General features: G+C 39.3%; 10 non-coding genes across 10 annotated transcripts; all 10 read left to right on the top strand.

Moving 5' to 3' along the window:
- Nucleotides 1-911: 911 nt before the first annotated feature.
- On the top strand, nt 912-982 carry TRNAG-GCC (transfer RNA glycine (anticodon GCC)). The gene has a single exon. It is a non-coding gene; the product is annotated as a tRNA-Gly (tRNA).
- A 3044-nt stretch (nt 983-4026) lies between these two features.
- Nucleotides 4027-4097, top strand: TRNAG-GCC (transfer RNA glycine (anticodon GCC)). Its single transcript has one exon. It is a non-coding gene; the product is annotated as a tRNA-Gly (tRNA).
- A 709-nt stretch (nt 4098-4806) lies between these two features.
- Nucleotides 4807-4877, top strand: TRNAG-GCC (transfer RNA glycine (anticodon GCC)). Its single transcript has one exon. It is a non-coding gene; the product is annotated as a tRNA-Gly (tRNA).
- A 1487-nt stretch (nt 4878-6364) lies between these two features.
- Nucleotides 6365-6435, top strand: TRNAG-GCC (transfer RNA glycine (anticodon GCC)). The gene has a single exon. It is a non-coding gene; the product is annotated as a tRNA-Gly (tRNA).
- A 709-nt stretch (nt 6436-7144) lies between these two features.
- TRNAG-GCC (transfer RNA glycine (anticodon GCC)) lies at nt 7145-7215 on the top strand. Its single transcript has one exon. It is a non-coding gene; the product is annotated as a tRNA-Gly (tRNA).
- A 938-nt stretch (nt 7216-8153) lies between these two features.
- On the top strand, nt 8154-8224 carry TRNAG-GCC (transfer RNA glycine (anticodon GCC)). Its single transcript has one exon. It is a non-coding gene; the product is annotated as a tRNA-Gly (tRNA).
- A 707-nt stretch (nt 8225-8931) lies between these two features.
- TRNAG-GCC (transfer RNA glycine (anticodon GCC)) lies at nt 8932-9002 on the top strand. Its single transcript has one exon. It is a non-coding gene; the product is annotated as a tRNA-Gly (tRNA).
- Nucleotides 9003-9689: 687 nt separating this feature from the next.
- TRNAG-GCC (transfer RNA glycine (anticodon GCC)) lies at nt 9690-9760 on the top strand. The gene has a single exon. It is a non-coding gene; the product is annotated as a tRNA-Gly (tRNA).
- Nucleotides 9761-11247: 1487 nt separating this feature from the next.
- TRNAG-GCC (transfer RNA glycine (anticodon GCC)) lies at nt 11248-11318 on the top strand. Its single transcript has one exon. It is a non-coding gene; the product is annotated as a tRNA-Gly (tRNA).
- Nucleotides 11319-12027: 709 nt separating this feature from the next.
- Nucleotides 12028-12098, top strand: TRNAG-GCC (transfer RNA glycine (anticodon GCC)). Its single transcript has one exon. It is a non-coding gene; the product is annotated as a tRNA-Gly (tRNA).
- The last annotated feature ends 765 nt before the right edge of the window (nt 12099-12863 follow it).

Here is a 12863-nt window from a genome sequence, read left to right as displayed (position 1 = left end):
TCAATCTTCATCTTCGGATATTCATGAAAAATAGGAAAGTCAGGAGCCTAAGAAACACAGAAAAGTCTTACACGCTACTGAAAGAAGATCAGTATTCATGCATCTCACGTAAAATCACACCAGACACACGAGGCATTGGTGGTTGAGTGGTAGAATTCTCGCCTGCCATGCGGGAGGCCTGGGTTCGATTCCTGGCCGATGCACTTTTATCCAACTAAACAACAATAAACTGAAAATTTGGAGCGAATATAAAAAAAGAACCCACCATCATCTGCATATCGTGATGATAAAATTCAGATTCTATATACACAGAGAAAACGCAATTTTAGAGGATGGAAAAAATAAGAGTATTCATGCATCTCACGTAAAAAGAATTCGAGCGGAATGTGGTATTGGTGATTCAGTGGTAGAATTCTGGACTGCCACGTGGGAGACCTGGGATCGATTCCTGGCCAATGCACTTTTATCCAGATAAGGAACATTATAACCGATCAAAATGCACGTGGAGTGGTTTCAAGAAAATGACTTTCCATGTCAATGAAGAATATTAATCGCATAAAATTCATTCCCTTGTATACTTGCAGAAAAAACACGGTGGGGTCACTTTCAGATGCGGAAATCAGGTCGCAGCTATTTTGACAACGAAATGCAATAACTAGTATTGGACACGAGTAGTGACAAAGGATTTCTCTTTGCGGAAAGCGGTTCTACCAAATCTTTACAACAGGTGAAGAAATATTTTTAACAACATCCCAATAACTTGCATTTAATCAATTTAGTCCATCTTCATCTTCGAATATTCATGAAAAATAGGAAAGTCAGGAGCCTAAGAAACACAGAAAAGTCTCACACGCTACTGAAAGAAGATCAGTATTCATGCATCTCACGTAAAATCACACCAGACACACGAGGCATCGGTGGTTCAGTGGTAGAATTCTCGCCTGCCACGCGGGAGGCCCGGGTTCGATTCCCGGCCGATGCACTTTTATCCAACTAAACAACAATAAACTGTAAATTTGGAGCAAATAAAAAAAAAGAACCCACCATCATCTGCATATCGTGATGATAAAATTCAGATTCTATATACACAGAGAAAACGCAATTTTGGAGGATGGAAAAAATAAGAGTATTCATGCATCTCACGTAAAAAGAATTCGAGCGGAATGTGGTATTGGTGATTCAGTGGTAGAATTCTGGACTGCCACGTGGGAGACCTGGGATCGATTCCTGGCCAATGCACTTTTATCCAGATAAGGAACATTATAACCGATCAAAATGCACGTGGAGTGGTTTCAAGAAAATGACTTTCCATGTCAATGAAGAATATTAATCGCATAAAATTCATTCCCTTGTATACTTGCAGAAAAAACACGGTGGGGTCACTTTCAGCTGCGGAAATCAGGTCGCAGTTATTTTGACAACGAAATGCAATAACTAGTATTGGACACGAGTAGTGACAAAGGATTTCTCTTTGCGGAAAGCGGTTCTACCAAATCTTTATAACAGGTGAAGAAATATTTTTAACAACATCCCAATAACTTGCATATAATCAATTTAGTCAATCTTCATCTTCGGATATTCATGAAAAATAGGAAAGTCAGGAGCCTAAGAAACACAGAAAAGTCTTACACGCTACTGAAAGAAGATCAGTATTCATGCATCTCACGTAAAATCACACCAGACACACGAGGCATTGGTGGTTCAGTGGTAGAATTCTCGCCTGCCATGCGGGAGGCCTGGGTTCGATTCCTGGCCGATGCACTTTTATCCAACTAAACAACAATAAACTGCAAATTTGGAGCGAATATAAAAAAAGAACCCACCATCATCTGCATATCGTGATGATGAAATTCAGATTCTATATACACAGAGAAAACGCAATTTTAGAGGATGGAAAAAATAAGAGTATTCATGCATCTCACGTAAAAAGAATTCGAGCGGAATGTGGTATTGGTGATTCAGTGGTAGAATTCTGGACTGCCACGTGGGAGACCTGGGATCGATTCCTGGCCAATGCACTTTTATCCAGATAAGGAACATTATAACCGATCAAAATGCACGTGGAGTGGTTTCAAGAAAATGACTTTCCATGTCAATGAAGAATATTAATCGCATAAAATTCATTTCCTTGTATACTTGCAGAAAAAACACGGTGGGGTCACTTTCAGATGCGGAAATCAGGTCGCAGCAATTTTGACAACGAAATGCAATAACTAGTATTGGACACGAGTAGTGACAAAGGATTTCTCTTTGCGGAAAGCGGTTCTACCAAATCTTTATAACAGGTGAAGAAATATTTTAACAACATCCCAATAACTTGCATATAATCAATTTAGTCCATCTTCATCTTCGAATATTCATGAAAAATAGGAAAGTCAGGAGCCTAAGAAACACAGAAAAGTCTTACACGCTACTGAAAGAAGATCAGTATTCATGCATCTCACGTAAAATCACACCAGACACACGAGGCATTGGTGGTTCAGTGGTAGAATTCTCGCCTGCCATGCGGGAGGCCCGGGTTCGATTCCCGGCCGAAGCACTTTTATCCAACTAAACAACAATAAACTGCAAATTTGGAGCGAATATAAAAAAAGAACCCACCATCATCTGCATATCGTGATGATAAAATTCAAATTCTATATACACAGAGAAAACGCAATTTTGGAGGATGGAAAAAATAAGAGTATTCATGCATCTCACGTAAAAAGAATTCGAGCGGAATGTGGTATTGGTGATTCAGTGGTAGAATTCTGGACTGCCACGTGGGAGACCTGGGATCGATTCCTGGCCAATGCACTTTTATCCAGATAAGGAACATTATAACCGATCAAAATGCACGTGGAGTGGTTTCAAGAAAATGACTTTCCATGTCAATGAAGAATATTAATCGCATAAAATTCATTCCCTTGTATACTTGCAGAAAAAACACGGTGGGGTCACTTTCAGCTGCGGAAATCAGGTCGCAGTTATTTTGACAACGAAATGCAATAACTAGTATTGGACACGAGTAGTGACAAAGGATTTCTCTTTGCGGAAAGCGGTTCTACCAAATCTTTATAACAGGTGAAGAAATATTTTTAACAACATCCCAATAACTTGCATATAATCAATTTAGTCAATCTTCATCTTCGGATATTCATGAAAAATAGGAAAGTCAGGAGCCTAAGAAACACAGAAAAGTCTTACACGCTACTGAAAGAAGATCAGTATTCATGCATCTCACGTAAAATCACACCAGACACACGAGGCATTGGTGGTTCAGTGGTAGAATTCTCGCCTGCCATGCGGGAGGCCTGGGTTCGATTCCTGGCCGATGCACTTTTATCCAACTAAACAACAATAAACTGCAAATTTGGAGCGAATATAAAAAAAGAACCCACCATCATCTGCATATCGTGATGATGAAATTCAGATTCTATATACACAGAGAAAACGCAATTTTAGAGGATGGAAAAAATAAGAGTATTCATGCATCTCACGTAAAAAGAATTCGAGCGGAATGTGGTATTGGTGATTCAGTGGTAGAATTCTGGACTGCCACGTGGGAGACCTGGGATCGATTCCTGGCCAATGCACTTTTATCCAGATAAGGAACATTATAACCGATCAAAATGCACGTGGAGTGGTTTCAAGAAAATGACTTTCCATGTCAATGAAGAATATTAATCGCATAAAATTCATTTCCTTGTATACTTGCAGAAAAAACACGGTGGGGTCACTTTCAGATGCGGAAATCAGGTCGCAGCAATTTTGACAACGAAATGCAATAACTAGTATTGGACACGAGTAGTGACAAAGGATTTCTCTTTGCGGAAAGCGGTTCTACCAAATCTTTATAACAGGTGAAGAAATATTTTTAACAACATCCCAATAACTTGCATATAATCAATTTAGTCCATCTTCATCTTCGAATATTCATGAAAAATAGGAAAGTCAGGAGCCTAAGAAACACAGAAAAGTTTTACACGCTACTGAAAGAAGATCAGTATTCATGCATCTCACGTAAAATCACACCAGACACACGAGGCATTGGTGGTTCAGTGGTAGAATTCTCGCCTGCCATGCGGGAGGCCCGGGTTCGATTCCCGGCCGATGCACTTTTATCCAACTAAACAACAATAAACTGCAAATTTGGAGCGAACATAAAAAAAGAACCCACCATCATCTGCATATCGTGATGATAAAATTCAGATTCTATATACACAGAGAAAACGCAATTTTGGAGGATGGAAAAAATAAGAGTATTCATGCATCTCACGTAAAAAGAATTCGAGCGGAATGTGGTATTGGTGATTCAGTGGTAGAATTCTGGACTGCCACGTGGGAGACCTGGGATCGATTCCTGGCCAATGCACTTTTATCCAGATAAGGAACATTATAACCGATCAAAATGCACGTGGAGTGGTTTCAAGAAAATGACTTTCCATGTCAATGAAGAATATTAATCGCATAAAATTCATTTCCTTGTATACTTGCAGAAAAAAACACGGTGGGGTCACTTTCAGATGCGGAAATCAGGTCGCAGCTATTTTGACAACGAAATGCAATAACTAGTATTGGACACGAGTAGTGACAAAGGATTTCTCTTTGCGGAAAGCGGTTCTACCAAATCTTTATAACAGGTGAAGAAATATTTTTAACAACATCCCAATAACTTGCGTATAATAAATTTAGTCCATCTTCATCTTCGGATATTCATGAAAAATAGGAAAGTCAGGAGCCTAAGAAACACAGAAAAGTCTCACACGCTACTGAAAGAAGATCAGTATTCATGCATCTCACGTAAAATCACACCAGACACACGAGGCATCGGTGGTTCAGTGGTAGAATTCTCGCCTGCCACGCGGGAGGCCCGGGTTCGATTCCCGGCCGATGCACTTTTATCCAACTAAACAACAATAAACTGCAAATTTGGAGCGAATAAAAAAAAAGAACCCACCATCATCTGCATATCGTGATGATAAAATTCAGATTCTATATACACAGAGAAAACGCAATTTTGGAGGATGGAAAAAATAAGAGTATTCATGCATCTCACGTAAAAAGAATTCGAGCGGAATGTGGTATTGGTGATTCAGTGGTAGAATTCTGGACTGCCACGTGGGAGACCTGGGATCGATTCCTGGCCAATGCACTTTTATCCAGATAAGGAACATTATAACCGATCAAAATGCACGTGGAGTGGTTTCAAGAAAATGACTTTCCATGTCAATGAAGAATATTAATCGCATAAAATTCATTCACTTGTATACTTGCAGAAAAAACACGGTGGGGTCACTTTCAGCTGCGGAAATCAGGTCGCAGTTATTTTGACAACGAAATGCAATAACTAGTATTGGACACGAGTAGTGACAAAGGATTTCTCTTTGCGGAAAGCGGTTCTACCAAATCTTTATAACAGGTGAAGAAATATTTTTAACAACATCCCAATAACTTGCATATAATCAATTTAGTCAATCTTCATCTTCGGATATTCATGAAAAATAGGAAAGTCAGGAGCCTAAGAAACACAGAAAAGTCTTACACGCTACTGAAAGAAGATCAGTATTCATGCATCTCACGTAAAATCACACCAGACACACGAGGCATTGGTGGTTCAGTGGTAGAATTCTCGCCTGCCATGCGGGAGGCCTGGGTTCGATTCCTGGCCGATGCACTTTTATCCAACTAAACAACAATAAACTGCAAATTTGGAGCGAATATAAAAAAAGAACCCACCATCATCTGCATATCGTGATGATGAAATTCAGATTCTATATACACAGAGAAAACGCAATTTTAGAGGATGGAAAAAATAAGAGTATTCATGCATCTCACGTAAAAAGAATTCGAGCGGAATGTGGTATTGGTGATTCAGTGGTAGAATTCTGGACTGCCACGTGGGAGACCTGGGATCGATTCCTGGCCAATGCACTTTTATCCAGATAAGGAACATTATAACCGATCAAAATGCACGTGGAGTGGTTTCAAGAAAATGACTTTCCATGTCAATGAAGAATATTAATCGCATAAAATTCATTTCCTTGTATACTTGCAGAAAAAACACGGTGGGGTCACTTTCAGATGCGGAAATCAGGTCGCAGCAATTTTGACAACGAAATGCAATAACTAGTATTGGACACGAGTAGTGACAAAGGATTTCTCTTTGCGGAAAGCGGTTCTACCAAATCTTTATAACAGGTGAAGAAATATTTTTAACAACATCCCAATAACTTGCATATAATCAATTTAGTCCATCTTCATCTTCGAATATTCATGAAAAATAGGAAAGTCAGGAGCCTAAGAAACACAGAAAAGTTTTACACGCTACTGAAAGAAGATCAGTATTCATGCATCTCACGTAAAATCACACCAGACACACGAGGCATTGGTGGTTCAGTGGTAGAATTCTCGCCTGCCATGCGGGAGGCCCGGGTTCGATTCCCGGCCGATGCACTTTTATCCAACTAAACAACAATAAACTGCAAATTTGGAGCGAACATAAAAAAAGAACCCACCATCATCTGCATATCGTGATGATAAAATTCAGATTCTATATACACAGAGAAAACGCAATTTTGGAGGATGGAAAAAATAAGAGTATTCATGCATCTCACGTAAAAAGAATTCGAGCGGAATGTGGTATTGGTGATTCAGTGGTAGAATTCTGGACTGCCACGTGGGAGACCTGGGATCGATTCCTGGCCAATGCACTTTTATCCAGATAAGGAACATTATAACCGATCAAAATGCACGTGGAGTGGTTTCAAGAAAATGACTTTCCATGTCAATGAAGAATATTAATCGCATAAAATTCATTTCCTTGTATACTTGCAGAAAAAAACACGGTGGGGTCACTTTCAGATGCGGAAATCAGGTCGCAGCTATTTTGACAACGAAATGCAATAACTAGTATTGGACACGAGTAGTGACAAAGGATTTCTCTTTGCGGAAAGCGGTTCTACCAAATCTTTATAACAGGTGAAGAAATATTTTTAACAACATCCCAATAACTTGCATATAATAAATTTAGTCCATCTTCATCTTCGGATATTCATGAAAAATAGGAAAGTCAGGAGCCTAAGAAACACAGAAAAGTCTCACACGCTACTGAAAGAAGATCAGTATTCATGCATCTCACGTAAAATCACACCAGACACACGAGGCATCGGTGGTTCAGTGGTAGAATTCTCGCCTGCCACGCGGGAGGCCCGGGTTCGATTCCCGGCCGATGCACTTTTATCCAACTAAACAACAATAAACTGCAAATTTGGAGCGAATAAAAAAAAAGAACCCACCATCATCTGCATATCGTGATGATAAAATTCAGATTCTATATACACAGAGAAAACGCAATTTTGGAGGATGGAAAAAATAAGAGTATTCATGCATCTCACGTAAAAAGAATTCGAGCGGAATGTGGTATAGGTAATTCAGTGGTAGAATTCTGGACTGCCACGTGGGAGACCTGGGATCGTTTACTGGCCAATGCACTTTTATCCAGATAAGCAACATCATAACCGATTAAAATGCACGTCGAGTGGTTTCAAGAAAATGACTTTCCATGTCAATGAAGAATATTTATCGCATAAAATTCATTCCCTTGTATACTTGCAGAAAAAACACGGTGGGGTCACTTTCAGCTGCGGAAATCAGGTCGCAGTTATTTTGACAACGAAATGCAATTAGTATTGGACACGAGTAGTGACAAATGATTTCTCTTTGCGGAAAGCGGTTCTACAAAAATCTTTATAACAGGTGAAGAAATATTTTAACAGCATCCCAATAACTTGCATATAATCAATTTAGTCCATCTTCATCTTCGGATATTCATGACAAATGGGAAAGTCAGGAGCCTAAGAAACACAGAAAAGTCTCACTTACACGCGACTGAAAGAAGATCAACGAAATGCAATAACTAGTATTGGACACGAGTAGTGACAAATGATTTCTCTTTGCGGAAAGCGGTTCTACAAAAATCTTTATAACAGGTGAAGAAATATTTTAACAACATCCCAATAACTTGCATATAATCAATTTAGTCCATCTTCATCTTCGGATATTCATGAAAAATGGGAAAGTCAGGAGCCTAAGAAACACAGAAAAGTCTCACACTCGACTGAAAGAAGATCAATATTCAAGCATCTCACGTAAAATCACACCAGACACACGAGGCATCGGTGGTTCAGTGGTAGAATTCTCGCCTGCCACGCGGGAGGCCCGGGTTCGATTCCCGGCCGATGCACTTTTTTCCAACTAAACAACAATAAACTGCAAATTTGGAGCGAATATAAAAAAGAACCCACCATCTGCAGATCGTGATGAAAAAATTCAGATTCTATATATACAGAAAAAACGCAGTTTTTTGGAGGATGGAAAAAAGAAGAGTATTCATGCATCTCACGTAAAATAAATTCGAGTGGAATGTGGTATTGGTGATTCAGTGGTAGAATTCTAGACTGCCACGTGGGAGACCTGGGATCGATTCCTGGCCAATGCACTTTTATCCAGATAAGCAACATTATAACCCATCAAAATGCACGTGGAGTGGTTTCAAGAAAATGACTTTCCATGTCAATGAAGAATATTAATCGCATAAAATTCATTCCCTTGTATACTTGCAGAAAAAAACACGGTGGGGTCACTTTCAGCTGCGGAAATTAGGTCGCAGTTATTTTGACAACGAAATGCAATAACTAGTATTGGACACGAGTAGTGACAAAGGATTTCTCTTTGCGGAAAGCGGTTCTACCAAATCTTTATAACAGGTGAAGAAATATTTTTAACAACATCCGAATAACTTGCATATAATCAATTTAGTCCATCTTCATCTTCGGATATTCATGAAAAATAGGAAAGTCAGGAGCCTAAGAAACACAGAAAATTCTTACACGCTACTGAAAGAAGATCAGTATTCATGCATCTCACGTAAAATCACACCAGACACACGAGGCATTGGTGGTTCAGTGGTAGAATTCTCGCCTGCCATGCGGGAGGCCCGGGTTCGATTCCCGGCCGATGCACTTTTATCCAACTAAACAACAATAAACTGCAAATTTGGAGCGAGTATAAAATATATCGTGATGATAAAATTCAGATTCTATATACACAGAGAAAACGCAATTTTGGAGGATGGAAAAAATAAGAGTATTCATGCATCTCACGTAAAAAGAATTCGAGCGGAATGTGGTATAGGTAATTCAGTGGTAGAATTCTGGACTGCCACGTGGGAGACCTGGGATCGTTTACTGGCCAATGCACTTTTATCCAGATAAGCAACATTATAACCGATTAAAATGCACGTGGAGTGGTTTCAAGAAAATGACTTTCCATGTCAATGAAGAATATTAATCGCAAAAAATTCATTCCCTTGTATACTTGCAGAAAAAACACGGTGGGGTCACTTTCAGCTGCGGAAATCAGGTCGCAGTTATTTTGACAACGAAATGCAATAACTAGTATTGGACACGAGTAGTGACAAAGGATTTCTCTTTGCGGAAAGCGGTTCTACCAAATCTTTATAACAGGTGAAGAAATATTTTAACAACATCCCAATAACTTGCATATAATCAATTTAGTCCATCTTCATCTTCGAATATTCATGAAAAATAGGAAAGTCAGGAGCCTAAGAAACACAGAAAAGTCTTACACGCTACTGAAAGAAGATCAGTATTCATGCATCTCACGTAAAATCACACCAGACACACGAGGCATTGGTGGTTCAGTGGTAGAATTCTCGCCTGCCATGCGGGAGGCCCGGGTTCGATTCCCGGCCGATGCACTTTTATCCAACTAAACAACAATAAACTGCAAATTTGGAGCGAATATAAAAAAAGAACCCACCATCATCTGCATATCGTGATGATAAAATTCAGATTCTATATACACAGAGAAAACGCAATTTTGGAGGATGGAAAAAATAAGAGTATTCATGCATCTCACGTAAAAAGAATTCGAGCGGAATGTGGTATTGGTGATTCAGTGGTAGAATTCTGGACTGCCACGTGGGAGACCTGGGATCGATTCCTGGCCAATGCACTTTTATCCAGATAAGGAACATTATAACCGATCAAAATGCACGTGGAGTGGTTTCAAGAAAATGACTTTCCATGTCAATGAAGAATATTAATCGCATAAAATTCATTCCCTTGTATACTTGCAGAAAAAACACGGTGGGGTCACTTTCAGCTGCGGAAATCAGGTCGCAGTTATTTTGACAACGAAATGCAATAACTAGTATTGGACACGAGTAGTGACAAAGGATTTCTCTTTGCGGAAAGCGGTTCTACCAAATCTTTATAACAGGTGAAGAAATATTTTTAACAACATCCCAATAACTTGCATATAATCAATTTAGTCAATCTTCATCTTCGGATATTCATGAAAAATAGTAAAGTCAGGAGCCTAAGAAACACAGAAAAGTCTTACACGCTACTGAAAGAAGATCAGTATTCATGCATCTCACGTAAAATCACACCAGACACACGAGGCATTGGTGGTTCAGTGGTAGAATTCTCGCCTGCCATGCGGGAGGCCTGGGTTCGATTCCTGGCCGATGCACTTTTATCCAACTAAACAACAATAAACTGCAAATTTGGAGCGAATATAAAAAAAGAACCCACCATCATCTGCATATCGTGATGATGAAATTCAGATTCTATATACACAGAGAAAACGCAATTTTAGAGGATGGAAAAAATAAGAGTATTCATGCATCTCACGTAAAAAGAATTCGAGCGGAATGTGGTATTGGTGATTCAGTGGTAGAATTCTGGACTGCCACGTGGGAGACCTGGGATCGATTCCTGGCCAATGCACTTTTATCCAGATAAGGAACATTATAACCGATCAAAATGCACGTGGAGTGGTTTCAAGAAAATGACTTTCCATGTCAATGAAGAATATTAATCGCATAAAATTCATTTCCTTGTATACTTGCAGAAAAAACACGGTGGGGTCACTTTCAGATGCGGAAATCAGGTCGCAGCAATTTTGACAACGAAATGCAATAACTAGTATTGGACACGAGTAGTGACAAAGGATTTCTCTTTGCGGAAAGCGGTTCTACCAAATCTTTATAACAGGTGAAGAAATATTTTTAACAACATCCCAATAACTTGCATATAATCAATTTAGTCCATCTTCATCTTCGAATATTCATGAAAAATAGGAAAGTCAGGAGCCTAAGAAACACAGAAAAGTTTTACACGCTACTGAAAGAAGATCAGTATTCATGCATCTCACGTAAAATCACACCAGACACACGAGGCATTGGTGGTTCAGTGGTAGAATTCTCGCCTGCCATGCGGGAGGCCCGGGTTCGATTCCCGGCCGATGCACTTTTATCCAACTAAACAACAATAAACTGCAAATTTGGAGCGAACATAAAAAAAGAACCCACCATCATCTGCATATCGTGATGATAAAATTCAGATTCTATATACACAGAGAAAACGCAATTTTGGAGGATGGAAAAAATAAGAGTATTCATGCATCTCACGTAAAAAGAATTCGAGCGGAATGTGGTATTGGTGATTCAGTGGTAGAATTCTGGACTGCCACGTGGGAGACCTGGGATCGATTCCTGGCCAATGCACTTTTATCCAGATAAGGAACATTATAACCGATCAAAATGCACGTGGAGTGGTTTCAAGAAAATGACTTTCCATGTCAATGAAGAATATTAATCGCATAAAATTCATTTCCTTGTATACTTGCAGAAAAAAACACGGTGGGGTCACTTTCAGATGCGGAAATCAGGTCGCAGCTATTTTGACAACGAAATGCAATAACTAGTATTGGACACGAGTAGTGACAAAGGATTTCTCTTTGCGGAAAGCGGTTCTACCAAATCTTTATAACAGGTGAAGAAATATTTTTAACAACATCCCAATAACTTGCATATAATAAATTTAGTCCATCTTCATCTTCGGATATTCATGAAAAATAGGAAAGTCAGGAGCCTAAGAAACACAGAAAAGTCTCACACGCTACTGAAAGAAGATCAGTATTCATGCATCTCACGTAAAATCACACCAGACACACGAGGCATCGGTGGTTCAGTGGTAGAATTCTCGCCTGCCACGCGGGAGGCCCGGGTTCGATTCCCGGCCGATGCACTTTTATCCAACTAAACAACAATAAACTGCAAATTTGGAGCGAATAAAAAAAAAGAACCCACCATCATCTGCATATCGTGATGATAAAATTCAGATTCTATATACACAGAGAAAACGCAATTTTGGAGGATGGAAAAAATAAGAGTATTCATGCATCTCACGTAAAAAGAATTCGAGCGGAATGTGGTATAGGTAATTCAGTGGTAGAATTCTGGACTGCCACGTGGGAGACCTGGGATCGTTTACTGGCCAATGCACTTTTATCCAGATAAGCAACATCATAACCGATTAAAATGCACGTCGAGTGGTTTCAAGAAAATGACTTTCCATGTCAATGAAGAATATTTATCGCATAAAATTCATTCCCTTGTATACTTGCAGAAAAAACACGGTGGGGTCACTTTCAGCTGCGGAAATCAGGTCGCAGTTATTTTGACAACGAAATGCAATAACTAGTATTGGACACGAGTAGTGACAAATGATTTCTCTTTGCGGAAAGCGGTTCTACAAAAATCTTTATAACAGGTGAAGAAATATTTTAACAGCATCCCAATAACTTGCATATAATCAATTTAGTCCATCTTCATCTTCGGATATTCATGACAAATGGGAAAGTCAGGAGCCTAAGAAACACAGAAAAGTCTCACTTACACGCGACTGAAAGAAGATCAACGAAATGCAATAACTAGTATTGGACACGAGTAGTGACAAATGATTTCTCTTTGCGGAAAGCGGTTCTACAAAAATCTTTATAACAGGTGAAGA

This window comes from Lampetra fluviatilis, chromosome 4, assembly GCF_964198595.1.
Source record: "Lampetra fluviatilis chromosome 4, kcLamFluv1.1, whole genome shotgun sequence".
NCBI lineage: Eukaryota > Metazoa > Chordata > Hyperoartia > Petromyzontiformes > Petromyzontidae > Lampetra > Lampetra fluviatilis.
The sequence above is the reverse complement of the archived record's forward strand: the minus strand, read 5'-3'. Positions and strand labels throughout refer to the sequence as shown.